The sequence below is a fragment of the Salvelinus namaycush genome, chromosome 4, assembly GCF_016432855.1.
Source record: "Salvelinus namaycush isolate Seneca chromosome 4, SaNama_1.0, whole genome shotgun sequence".
Taxonomy (NCBI): Eukaryota; Metazoa; Chordata; class Actinopteri; order Salmoniformes; family Salmonidae; genus Salvelinus; species Salvelinus namaycush.
In genome coordinates this window covers 46,991,652-47,005,461 of record NC_052310.1, presented here as the reverse complement: position 1 = coordinate 47,005,461, position 13,810 = coordinate 46,991,652, and the positions used below count along the sequence as shown (strand labels likewise).

The window sequence follows — 13,810 nt, the reverse complement described above, 5'->3', positions numbered from 1 at the left end:
ATTCCAAGTAAAGCTGGTTGAGAGAATTCCAAGAGTGTGCAAAGCTGTCATCAAGGCAAAGGGTGGCTACTTTGAAGAATCTAAAATATGTTTTGATTTGTTTAACACTTTTTTGGTTACTACATAATTCCATGTGTGTTATTTCATAGTTTTGATGTCGTCACTATTATTTTACAATGTAGAAAATAGTAAAAAGAAAGAAAAACCCTGGAATGAGTAGGCGTGTCCAAACTTTTGACTGGTACTGTATATATGTATAACTTTATGAGTTGGATTTCCTGTCTTTACAATTAGTTTATTTTGGTTTGCGCTCATTAGCATATTTAGCTAGCAGCCTCCTAGGAAATTCAGTATTACTTGTGCAAATATTTTTGCATTCTTTGGCATCCCTTTGTGTACTAAGCCAGTAATACCATAAATCACGGAATGACAGAAGGACGGTATGACGATATGAAAATCTGGATACCGCCCAACCCTAAAAAAAAATATTTTGGGGGGTGGGGGGGGGATTATCGAGTTGGTGGCATGCACAGTGATGTGGGCCGGTGTGTACAAAATGCCAGGGCCAGGGCGGAATTCTTGTCCCAGTCCGTCCCTAAAGAATGCAGTGCAAGAACAACACTGGAAACTTTACACCATGCAGACAGGAGTTCTCTTTCAGCCAAAGTCAATGTATGGGATGTCAACATACACACTTTTTGGGGACGCGCATTCATTGAAAGTCTAGACAGAAACACTGTCATTCATCTCTCTCAGGTTCGGTCCACAAGGAAATATAACTACATTGAACCCTGACTTATTGAACCCAACAGTCTTCAGTAGTCTCCTTTCTTTGTCCATCTCAACATAAGGCTTCTCATCAGGCCTCTCACCAATCAGTGGTAATGATGAAAATTCAAAGAAGCCATTTAAAACTAGTGATGAGACACATAAACAGAAAGATGTGGCGATGTGCCTCAGGGCTTTAAAAAAACGCTTCCCTTACGAAAATGCTGTTCAACTGAAACCACATCTTGTCATTGACAGGGGGTTGGGGAGGGTTGTTCTGGTGTATGCCAGAATGGCTACTTTTTTCTCACCAGCCGGTCTCAGACTCTGTGGGTATTCGAGATGCAACATTTACAAATGCATCATGTAAATGACAAACTCAGCAAAAAAAGAAACGTCCCCTTTTCAAGACCTTCTTAAAAATCCAAATAACTTCACAGATCTTCAGTGTAAAGGGTTTAAACACTGTTTCCCATGCTTGTTCAATGAACCATAAACAATTAATGAACATGCACCTGTGGAACGGTCGTTAAGACACTAACAGCTTACAGACAGTAGGCAATTAAGGTCACAGTTATGAAAACTTAGGACACTAAAGAGGCCTTTCTACTGACTCTGAAAAACACCAAAAGAAAGATGCCCAGGGTCCCTGCTCATCTGCGTGAACGTGCCTTAAAGCATGCTGCAAGGAGGCATGAGGACTGCAGATGTGGCCAGGGCAATAAATGGCAATGTCCGTACTGTGAGACGCCTAAGACAGCGCTACAGGGAGACAGGACGGACAGCTGATCGTCCTCGCAGTGGCAGACCACGTGTAACAACACCTGCACAGGTTCGGATTCGCGTTTATCGTCGAAGCAATGAGCATTACACCAAGGCCTGTACTCTGGAGTGCAGGCAATCTCTACGCTGTGCGTTACAGGGAAGACATCCTCCTCCCTCATGTGGTACCCTTCCTGCAGGCTCATCCTGACATGACCCTCCAGCATGACATTGCCACCAGCCATACTGCTCATTCTGTGTGTGATTTCCTGCAAGACAGGAATGTCAGTGTTCTGCCATTGCCAGCAAAGAGCCCGGATCTCAATCCCATTGAGCACGTCTGGGACCTGTTGGATCGGAGGGTGAGGGCTAGGGCCATTCCCCCCAGAAATGTCCGGGAACTTGCACGTGCCTTGATGGAAGAGTGGGGTAACATCTCACAGCAAGAACTGGCAAATCTGGTGCAGTCCACGAGGAGGAGATGCACTGCAGTACTTAATGCAGCTGGTGGCCACACCAGCTACTGACTGTTACTTTTGATTTTGACCCCCCCTTTGTTCAGGGAGACATTATTCAATTTATGTTAGTCACATGTCTGTGGAACTTGTTCAGTTTATGTTTCAGTTGTTGAATCTTGTTATGTTCATACAAATATTAACACATGTTAAGTTTGCTGAAAATAAACGCAAATGACAGTGAGAGGACGTGAGTTTATATACACACAGAAACGAGAGGGGAACTGGTGAACATTACTATTTGTTTGAACTCAGCTCACAGACTTTGACGTTGTGGGCGAAGCAGAGCCGTTATGACTGAAGGTCACACAGATAGAGTTAAAAGGTTGTCGTTAAAATTAAATGTGTACAACACAGAGGCACAGACAGGCATGGCTAACAATCCTTTTTTCTGGAGGCTTTGCATAATGCCTTGGGCCAAGGAACCACAGAAAGAAAGAGGGGGAGAGAGATAAAGTGAGAGAGTAAGAGGGTTACAGAGAGAGGGAGAGAATGGAACAGTGCCTTGCTCACAGGCACGCAGCTGCCCACTCAGAGAATGGAGGGCCTCACACACAAAAGTCTTGCAAATGTGTGCGTCTTAAGCACACACAGGAGCATAGAGTGATCCCCTTTAAAAACCTACTTGGTTTAATTACCTCCATAAATTACTACAGCTATCCCATGTCCAAAACAAGTCCCTCTTGTCTGCCTACCGCCTGTCTAGCTATCTGAGACAACCCTGTTCAACTTGACTGTGTTTCACATGCAGATTCCAGCATAGGCCTTTCAGGTTTTACTGTGCTAAAAGGAAGAAATTGAATCAAGGACACCCATTTTTAACACGGATAGTTTGGGAGATCATGCTTCTCATGCAAATCTACTTTGCAGGGCCATGCACAGACCTTTCAGGGGGCAGGTGCTCAAGCAAAAAAATGTAAATACATATCTCGAAATTCATATTGACTAATGACAAATTGTAAGTAAGCTAGTTACGGTGCCACCTAAAGACATGATTGACATTGGGAAAAGAGGGTGGGCTATCAACTGATCATTGATGATAGATTTGTTTGATGATTGTGATTTATCTTCAAGGCTCTTAAATAATAACTTAATAATATATATTTTTATTTGTTTAACCTTTATTTAGCCAGGCAAGTTAAGAACAAATTCTTATATACAATGACGGCCTACTGGGGAACAGTGGGTTAACCGCCTTGTTCAGGGGCAGAACGACAGATTTTTACCTTGTCAGTTTGGGGATTCGATCCAGCAACCCTTTGGTTACTGGCCCAACACTCTAACCACTAGGAATATTCATATTATTCTATATGGCTGGCTGGCTAGTGGCTTGTGTGGATATTTTAAGTTATAATGATTAGCTAGAGTCTAGACTACCTGTGTTGCTGTTGTTGACTGAGTTGGGTTGCTGTTGCCGGGTGGAGTTGGGTCGGCGCTAGGGTTGTTGATGCAGCCTCTCCTCTCTGTCTTTCTGCCACGCCTATCAGCCAACCAGACTGAATATTAATGATGTAAATAATATGTTATCAAGTGTTATTAAAATGTTATGCTGCTGTGGGAGTACTGTTGATATTTAAATTAGATAGCTAGCTACACACAGTTAACCAGTGACCACATCGCAAGCCTTGCATGTTTGGATACCGGGCGTGCGCAATCTCAGTAGCCTACAGGGCAGACTGGGAAAAAGGTTTGAGCTCTGTACATGGCAGACCAACAGGCGCAACCAACGGATGGGATGGCGAACTTGACGACGTCTTGGAAATGTCACGACAACTTGCGGGCAATAGGTTCAGAACAGTAACGACAAAATGTTATTATATATACACTGTGTATATATACCACCACCCAAAAGGTCAAAGGGGCATGTACAGGGCACACGTTGACTTATCTGCACATGTGCATGCTTCATGGCAGAAATATAGAAAGAGAGTCCTTAAATGAGGCCTACTCTGCAAGATTGTAAACAAACCAAGTTGTACTTTACCCTGAAAGTGCATAAAACTAAATTAGACACAGCACAGTTGTTTGATAACAGATTGTCTGGAAAGGTTTGAGGAAGTGTTGTGGCAATTCTTACACAGGTACAGCAGTTGTCTTATGTACGGCTATACACAGAGAAGTTATATTTGCATGATTTAGCATAATGAATTCATCATTACCGTTTTGTTTAATTCATGTGACCGACCAATACTGGTTCATAACATGTGACAGACCAATACCTCACGAAGCTTCTTCTCTCTAAGCTGAGACCTTGAAACTGAGATATCTTTCGTTCTCAAAACAAAGGTCTGGGAGTACTGCCAAATTGCAGCTACTGATAGTGAGGATTCGATCAGTCAGTCACTTGCATTAGCATAGAAAACGGTTACTATAAAAGCACATGAATAGAACACAGAAATGTGTTATTAGAAAAGCAGAAACATTAAAAATGTCCAGCAAAGAAGGTATGATCTTCAATCATTGTGAAACTAAACAATGCTGACTATCACAGCTTTCTTTGGCAATCACAAGCAAGTCAAAGCTTAGTTATCATAACTGTGTTTACCACCATAGCTAAGAAGTATGAACCAACACACAATAAACTGTTGTCCTGAACAAACAGCCCCTAGACTGTCTCAGACACACACAGGGCTGGTGGCATACCCATATCAACATCCCCTTTGCATTTAGATACTAGAGCTGGGCATCTGAGTCAATCTAAGCCTGACTTTGCACCTAGTTTGCCAGTTGAACTGAGATTAGTTTTCAAGTGAACGAGTAAATTCCCTCCTGGCTGCAAGTAAGAAGGGGAAAGGTCAACTATGTACATGGGGCATTCACTAAAACCAGTATTTTTGCCAATAACCACCGTAGTAAACCTAGAGAGAACCAAGACATATACAAACACATAGGCATACATTCTTTCAGGCTGTCCTAGTAAGGTGAGAACAGATACACAGTTATACTGTAAGCATTCTATGGAATTTCAGGCCATCCTGATACTAAACCAGTCCTGCCTGGTATTTAGTGCCTGATGTCTGCAAATATCAACCATCTCTCCCTCAACATAACCAGAGGGGAAAAAAACAAATACTCTTAACAATAACTTCCCTAGTCCCAAAGGAAACGACCCTGACAAACCCATAGTCAAAGTGTACCATTGTCAGTTGTATTTTAATTCAGTGTACCCAAACATTCTGTATCCCCCCCAATTACATTACACACTCCAACCATGATCCAAAATAAGACTCCAAAAACAATGCAATCTAACAATACAGCAACGCTTTGATTGTTTTGTTTAGAGAGTAGAGGAGAAGTTTGATTGTCTGAACACATGGAATTGAATGACCACACCATTCAGAACAACTTTGTTCAAGTTGCATTTGAAGCGCTTTCTGAAAAGTCTAGGGGTTGCATTCCATTCAGCAACAAAAACAAAGAACAAAGTGATTCATATCAAGATATACCCGCTGCACCCATCCTCTGCTAAACCACGAACGAGAAGACTGAAATATACTGTTGAGTGTGGTGTCTTGCCCAGTGTGTGTGTGTGTGTGTGTGTGATAACTCATGGAACACCACAAACGACTATCAATCTCTTTTCAGATCGCGGTGCGGAGTGTGTCAATAAAATGTTATAATAAAGCCACATTACCCTCGTCTTGCAGTTCCTGAAAACAAGACAAGGGTTATAGGCACAAAACATGACATGAAAGTGGAAATGAGGTGTGAAATGGAAGCTAAAAGTCTACATTTCTGGGAAATGAAGGAATATATAAATTTTTCAACCATTTTCCATCCTAAAAATTAGGAATAAGCAAAGGCTTTGATTCCTGGTCACACAGATGGAAAAGGGGTCTTAACATCTACTAGAAGTCTAAAAGTCTTAAAAGGTATTAGAGATACATCAAAAAACAATAATGATGAAGTGAAGACCAATGCCAACTAAAATCAACATAGTTTAGCAAAAACGATTTGCCTTCTGTAGGTTAAAGAAATACTGCCTAGTGTCTTGTCATTGTGTTACCAAAAAACCCACATATTTTATCTCACTCATGAAGAGTGGAGGATTTTGATGGTTCACAGAAGTAATAATTAAAGGTAGACCCTACCATTTAGTCATAGTGCTTTTACTGACAACAATTTTGTTTATGAATTATTAAGTGATTACAACGCGTCACTCTGTTACCAAATCGGTAAAAGAGTGACCATAAAATCTGTAACAGAATGACTGCAATTGAATTGGCCACAATGGGAAGTCATATAAGTCACAAACCAAAGTTGCAGTAGAGCACATTAGAGTATAATTAATTACAGTAGAGTTCAGTACAGTAGAGCACACACGAGTGATGTAATATACTCTAATGGACTGTACTCTACTTTATCTCTTCTCGCTTTAAATGCAACTTGGACAAAGTTGGTCTGAATGGTGTGCTCATTCAGTTTCAATACTCTATACTCTACTTTATTTTCTTTACTGTGCTCTACTGTACCACCCTCTGCGTCACAAACATCTGTTTTAAAGGGGAAATGGAAAGAGAGCCTGTTATGCGACTTCCGCTTTTGGACGTTAACAAGGCGACAGCGACACTCCATCTTAACTCCTCCTCCACATTTGCTGGATTGGCTGTGATGTCCAAACTTGTAAGTGGCTCATTAGAATTATAGCCAGTACCCAAACATGCATATGTAACAGTTTAACTTTAGACCGTCCCCTCGCCCCGACGCGAACCAGGGACCCTCTGCACACATCAACAACTGACACCCACGAAGCGTAGTTACCCATTGCTACAGGGTCTCAAAGCAAGTGACATCACCGATTGAAACGCTATTAGCGCGCACCACTAACTAGCCATTTCACATCCGTTACACCTTTTTCCGCAGCAACCAGTGATCCGGGTCAACAGCATCAATGTAACAGTTTAACTTTAGACCGTCCCCTCACCCCGGGCGCGAACCAGGGACCCTCTGCACACATCAACAACGGTCGCCCACGAAGCATCGTTACCCATCGCTCCACAAAGGCCGCGGCCCTTGCAGAGCAAGGGGAACCACTACTTCAGGGTCTCAAAGCGAGTGACGTCACCGATTGAAACGCTATTGGCGCGCAGCACCACTAACTAACTAGCCATTTCACATCCGTTACACATAGGAGGATATTACATTTTTCTAGCTTTGTGTACTCATTCAGGATACATCACCATGAAAAGAATGACATTGATAATTATGCATTTCTGTACATTACAGATCAAGGACCCATGATGTTATTCTGTTACGGTCATTCTGTTGATCCACTTCACTTACTGTAGTTAAATAACCAAAATAGTTTTGTGTCAAACTCAAGTTGTCATATCATAGCTGATACCCCATTCTTTCTCAGACATCTTTGAATCTCAATTCAAAGTAGATATTTCACAGTTTTTGGAAAATGTGGTCACATAAAAAAATGAGGAAGATATTACTGTCATTCTGTTACCAAACTTTGCATCTGCATCTTCAAGTAAATGTGTTTTTGTAAAATTTTTAGTGGCAATTTTTAAAAGTGGACTTCTGCATATACACTGAGTGTACAAAACATTAAGAATACCTTCCTAATATTGAGTTACACCCCTCACACACGTCTTTTGCGCTAAGAAAAGCCTAAATTCCTCGGAGGATGGACTCTACAAGGTGTCGAAAGCGTTCCACAGGGATGCTGGCCCATGTTGACTCCAATCCTTACAGCAGTTGTGTCAAGTTGGATGAATGTCCTTTGGGTGGTGGACCATTCTTGATACACACAGGAAACTGTTGAGTATGAAACAAACAGCAGCGTTGCAGTTCTTGTCACAAACCGGTGCACCTGGCACCTACTACCATACCCTGTTCAAAGGCACTTCAATATTTTGTCTTGCCCATTCACCCTCTGAATGGAGCACACATAACCCATGTCTCAATTGTCTCAAGGCTTAAAAATCCTTCTTTAACTTGTCTCCGCCCCTTCAGCTACACTGTTTGAAGTGGATTTAACAATTTACATCAATAAGGGATAATAGCTTTCACTTGGATTCACCTGGTCAGTCTATGTCATGGAAAGAGCAGGTATTCATTTTTTTTAAAGTAACCTTTATTTAACTAAGCAAATCAGTTAAGAACAACTTCTTATTTACAATGACGACCTACCCCTGGCCAAACTCGGATGACGCTTGGCCAGGTGATGTGATACAGCGTTGATTCGAACTCGGGACTGTAGTGACGCCTCTTGCACTGAGATGCAGTGCCTTAGACCGCTGCACCACTCGGGAACATTCATCATGTTTTGTACACTCAGTGTAGGTGTATTGTTTGTTAAACTTAGCAATCAATGGTTTTTACTTCGCATACATTTTAAAGTGAAAAAGTGAGTCTCAGCATCACTCTGTTACTGTGGAATTGCCCAAACCCCTATGTGCCTGCACAACCATAATAATAGCATATCCAGCTCTACAATTCCCCCTCTGGATATTTGAGGGTATGCAAGCATGGTGAGAGGTAGCCTAGTGAGGGTGCCTAGGCTAGGTGAGAGGAGGGGGAAAGAAAAAAGTAGTACTTCACAAGAGTGAGTGCGGGTTGGAAGGGGCGAGAGGGGGTTGAGTTGAGTCAAGTACAGACAACCGAACCGCGTTACAGAGCTGGAGCCTTGAATACAGTAAGGCTTTTGTCCCAGTGGCCCAAGCACTGCGCACAAAGCAAATTATCTATCAATCAACTCCTCTCTATTTTCCTATACGACTACGCGCTGTTCTACTACTGTGGAGTCATGCGCATCCGGCAGCTAGAAAGCAAGCAAATTGATTTGCACAGAATCGCAACACGGTATTTGCCTTGTTCCTCAATGACATTGTGCAGTTGCCTATTTTAATATAAATAAAACAAGATAATCATAATTTCCCAAACACTTGCTATTATGAAAGCATGGATAACAAGCAAGCAACACTTCCAAGTTATTTGACAATATTTGACTTTCTCTAGCCATAGGTTAGCCTAAGAACAATATTGTATGCTTCTTTGAACTTATTGCATGTTAGTTAGCAACGGAAAACATATCAAGCAAACTTCAGCAATCAATAAACTATTTTGGGCAACAAAGACTCCCAAAAGAGGATGAACATACAATGTCATAAGTAAAAATGATACCGGGATGGATGCCTTACTATCTGGCCAGCTGAGAGTCTGTCGAGGTTAAGTCATCTTCGATTTCCGTAACAAAGGACCTGCAAAGTATGTGGGTCCTCATTCGCACTGCTGCCGCCACAGCGACGTCGCCAGTGTGGGACTGAGCAACTGCACGAAACTCCGTACTCGCTAGCTAGAAGGCTGTAACAAAATCCTCGTTCAGCGAAACCATTTCTCACGCGGGGACGGGGGGGGCAAGCAATTATTGGTTCCAATTTAGCTTAACCATGCTTATATTGAGAATATTTAATATATTCGGTATGTTATGTTTTTTGCCATTCATTACACATTGTTTTACTTCTAGTTCAATAGAAACTACATAATTTTACTCTCCCCCTCCGTATTGGTATCGTCTACTCGTGTGTCCTTTTCCCCCACAAACTATTCTGAATTTACAACTCCGTAGTAACACTGTAACAGTAACTAGTTCACTTGGCTTCATGCCCATAGGTGGCAAAGGGGCACTTGCCCCCTCAGATTTGTCATGTAAAAAAAACACATAATGTAGTTGTTGTTTCTCTATAATACTACTAGCCACCTAGCAATTTTATGATGTTGATTTAGCTAGCGCATATACAGTAGTTATGAGGTTGGAAGATTGGGAACCTAACTACCAAGAAGCCATATCAATTAAGTTAGAGTAGCTTTCTTGTCTATCTTAGCTGGCATGCCTGATGGCAAGGTTTAGAATATAAATAACTAAATGCACTTAAGACACATTCCTTTCAATCTTTTACCCTGTCTTTAGCAGAGATGCAGAGAATAATATTTACACTGAACAAAAATATAAATGCAACATGCAACAGTTTCTAAGATTTTACGGAGTTACAGTTTATTAAAAGTTTATATAAGGACATCAGTCAATTAAATAAATGCATTAGACCCTAATCTATGGATTTCACATGACTGGGAATACATATATGTATCTGTTCGTCACCGATACCTTAAAAAAAAGGTTGGGGCTTGGATCAGAAAACCAGTCAGTATCTGGTGTGATCACCATTTGACTCATGCAGCGCGACACATCTCCGCATAGAGTTGATCAGGCTGTTGCTGTGGAATATTGTCCCACTCCTCTTCAATGGCTGTGCAAAGTTTCTGGATATTTGTGGGAACTGGAAAACGCTGTTGTGCACGTCGATCCAGAGCATCCCAAACATGCTCAATGGGTGACATGTCTGGTGAGTATGCAGGCAATGGAAGAACTGGGACATTATCAGCTTCCAGGAATTGTGTACAGATCCTTGTGACATGGGGCCGTGCATTATCATGCTGAAACATGAGGCGATAGCAACAGATGAATGGCACGACAATTGACCTTAGGATCTCATCACGGTATCTCTGTGCAATCATATTGTAATTGTGTTCATTGTCCATAGCTTATGCCTGCCCATACCATAACCACGCCGTCACAATGGGGCACTCTGTTCACCTGTTGACATCTTCAAAACGCTCACCCACGGGACACCATACACGCTGTCTGCCATCTGTCCGGTACAGTTGAAACCGGGATTCATCCGTGAAGAGCACACTTCTCCAGCGTGCCAGTGGCCGTTAAAGGTGAGCATTTGTCTACTGAAGTCGGTTATGACGCCAAAATGAAGTCAGGTCAAGGGTGGTGATGATGACGAGCACGCAGATGAGCTTCCCTGAGACGTTTCTGACAGTTTGTGCAGAAATTCTTTGGTTGTGCAAACCCACAGTTTTATCAGCTGTCCGGATGGTTCATCTCAGACCATCCCGCAGGTGAAGAAGCCGGATGTTGAGGTCCTGGGTTGGCATGGTTACACATGGTTGTTACGCACGCCTCTGAGAAGAGGGAACGCAACACCCTGCTACAACTCAACTCCCCGTGAAGTGAAAGAGGTATGGACTGTAGGTGCGAGTAAGGATGACAAAAGTCAGAATTTACCGTTACTAGGATTTATTTCCTACACGGTAATATGGGGAAAAGGGGCTGGACGGAACCAAAGGAAAGAAAGTAAATATCAAAGCTCCCCCTCTCCTATCTAACCTGCCTACCCACTTAACTTACCTAACTTAGCACCACCTGGTGCCCTAACCAAAATACAGGGGGTGGTCCGCCCAGGTCTTACCTAGTGTGCCTAGACATTGAATATACTACGGGTATATGTATGCCCTCGGGCCTCTTGCCTAAGCACTCCCTAAGTGCCTTCCCCTTCCCCCCTGGGAACAAATGAAACAGAATAATTATTAACAATTTCACACACACTTTACAACAAAACTGAGTAAACTAACTCAGGCCACTAAAGAAGCTTTGACAAAGCAACAAACACAGAACTCTTTCTAATGATTTCTCCAAAACATTCAATCTCCCTCTAATCTTTTCTCCAAAATATTCAATCTCCCTCTAATCTTTTCTCCAAAATATTCAATCTCCCTCTAATCTTTTCTCCAAAATATTCAATCTCCCTCTAATCTTTTCTCCAAAATATTCAATCTCCCTCTAATCTTTTCTCCAAAATATTCAATCTCCCTCTAACCTCCTTTTCTGAACAGAACACTGGCTTTTATATCTTCAGGTGGCAATGGTGATTAGAGTCAGCTGCTTCTTGACGAGGGGGCGGGGTCAGCTCTCCAATCATCAATTAGCCTGGGGTCGACCAATCAGCTGCTTGGGGAGTTTTCAGGAATCTATCTCCTGAAACACACACACTCAAATACAACACAGAAACTGGGGAACGTAACAATGGTCAGCGCTTGTGAGGCCGGTTGGACCTACTGTCAAATTCTCCAAAACTTAATTGGAGGCGGCTTATGGTAGAGAAATTAACATTAAATTAGCTGACAACAGCTCTAGTGGACATCTGTGGCATTGTGTTGTGTGACAAAACTGCACATTTTAGTGTGGCCTTTTATTGTCCCCAGCACAAGGTGCACCTGTATAATGCTCATGCTGTTTAATCAGCTTCTTGATATGCCACACCGGTCAGGTGAATGGATTATCTTGGCAAAGGAGAAATGCTCATGAACAGGGATGTAAACAAATTTGTGCACAAAATTTTAGAGATATAAGTTTTTATGTGCGTATGGAACAATTCTGGGATTTTTCATTTTAGCTAATGAAATATAGGACCAACACTTTTCATGTTGCGTTTATATTTTTGTTCAGTATAGTTATTTAAAAAAATAACCACCATTCAGGAGGATACAGACAGCTGAAGAGGTATGCTTGGATATACAGAATTATTTTTTTTACATAGAATTAAGCATAATGATTATGGCTCTAGATTGCAGGAAAAAGCTATTTCAGGTGTTTGAAAACGGCAAAATTCTCCAAATTACAGACAGTGGGCCTAGCTCCCCTTCGGACCACCCCCAGCCATCCTCATGTACTTTGTGCCCCCTCAGATTTTTGCAGTGCATGATGCCCCTGAATCAGCCTGTCATTAGCGGTGCATGGGTTAAAATCACCGGGGTAGCCAAGCCAGGAATTTTTTTTACATTTTACAAGCTATGTGTTGTGATAATTGTGTTGTTCTCTCTATAACCTGTTAGTTCATATGCCTTGACACCATGATATATAGGCTAAGGCCGAGAAGTTGCAGAATAAATTCAACCACACCTGTTTCATCACAAAACCAGAGAGCAACATCTGTCCGGTGAAGTCCACACAACATATTGCATGTCACAAACAGTTACATGACCTAAAGCATGGTCAAGCAAGTTCATGTTTTCAACATTTTCGGACTACTAAACAACTATTAATTTAGAACCACAGAGTTACAAGTCACAAAGAAAACAGGTGCTGAATCCACTATTCCAGCACCATTTCAACATAATCTAATCACCTATGCTTAGTCTAATACAGTGACAACTAAAAGATATCAAAAACGATTTAGTCTAATCAATGTAAGCTAAATATGATGTGGATGTCCATGGTACTGATTTCTCTCTCTGTGTGTGTGGAAGTAGAAAAAATGTGTTGACTCACCCCACTTGTTGAGAAACGCCAATGCCATCCTACTCTCTACTCTCATGTTGCCTAAACAGTCTATGACTTTATCATACAAGCTTTGAATTTTTGTTGTCCTAGGCTACCTAGCTAAAATGCTTTCTCGCTAGTCTAACTTCCTTTCATGGGCAACAATTCACTAAGCCAGCTAGTTAACATTAGCCTAACGTTATAACATCTAGCTACATATTGAACTTCCATCCTCTCAGGCCAGGGGCACAATGTATGAATTTATGGTTAATTCAGAATCGGCATTATAATCATTGGCCAGTACGAAGAATTAAGTAAAACCACAAGTCGAAAACCATATCTCCATTCATGGCAAATTTAGGAAAGGGACGATTTTAGCTAGCTACTAGCCACCGAAGGACAATGACACAACGAGATGCAACAATTCACGTTTTCTGTCAATGACGTTTGGCTTCTAATATGATGTGACTGGTGGGAAGCCAAATCCAAACTGGCTTCCATTGGCACTTTTTTTGTGCGCCAGCACCATTCACAGCTGAGCTCACTCAGTTTAGCTCAACTTTGATTGGCTATAATTTAAAAAAATGTTATTATCAAGGGAGGCCAAATGCTCGCTGGCCTCCCTTGCATTCAATGCTAAGGGCAG

General features: G+C 41.8%; 1 protein-coding gene across 3 annotated transcripts in view; it reads right to left on the bottom strand.

The window, feature by feature from the left end:
• Positions 1 to 9,321, bottom strand: part of LOC120046570 (protein FAM53B-like) — a 45,990-nt gene extending 36,669 nt beyond the window's left edge. The window contains exon 1 of one of the 3 annotated variants that reach the window (XM_038991919.1): positions 9,157 to 9,321. The gene's annotated coding sequence lies outside the window, so the exon portion shown is untranslated. The remainder of the gene's footprint in view (positions 1 to 9,156) is intronic. The other 2 variants (XM_038991918.1, XM_038991917.1) reach the window with 2 other exon arrangements.
• Positions 9,322 to 13,810: the final 4,489 nt, after the last annotated feature.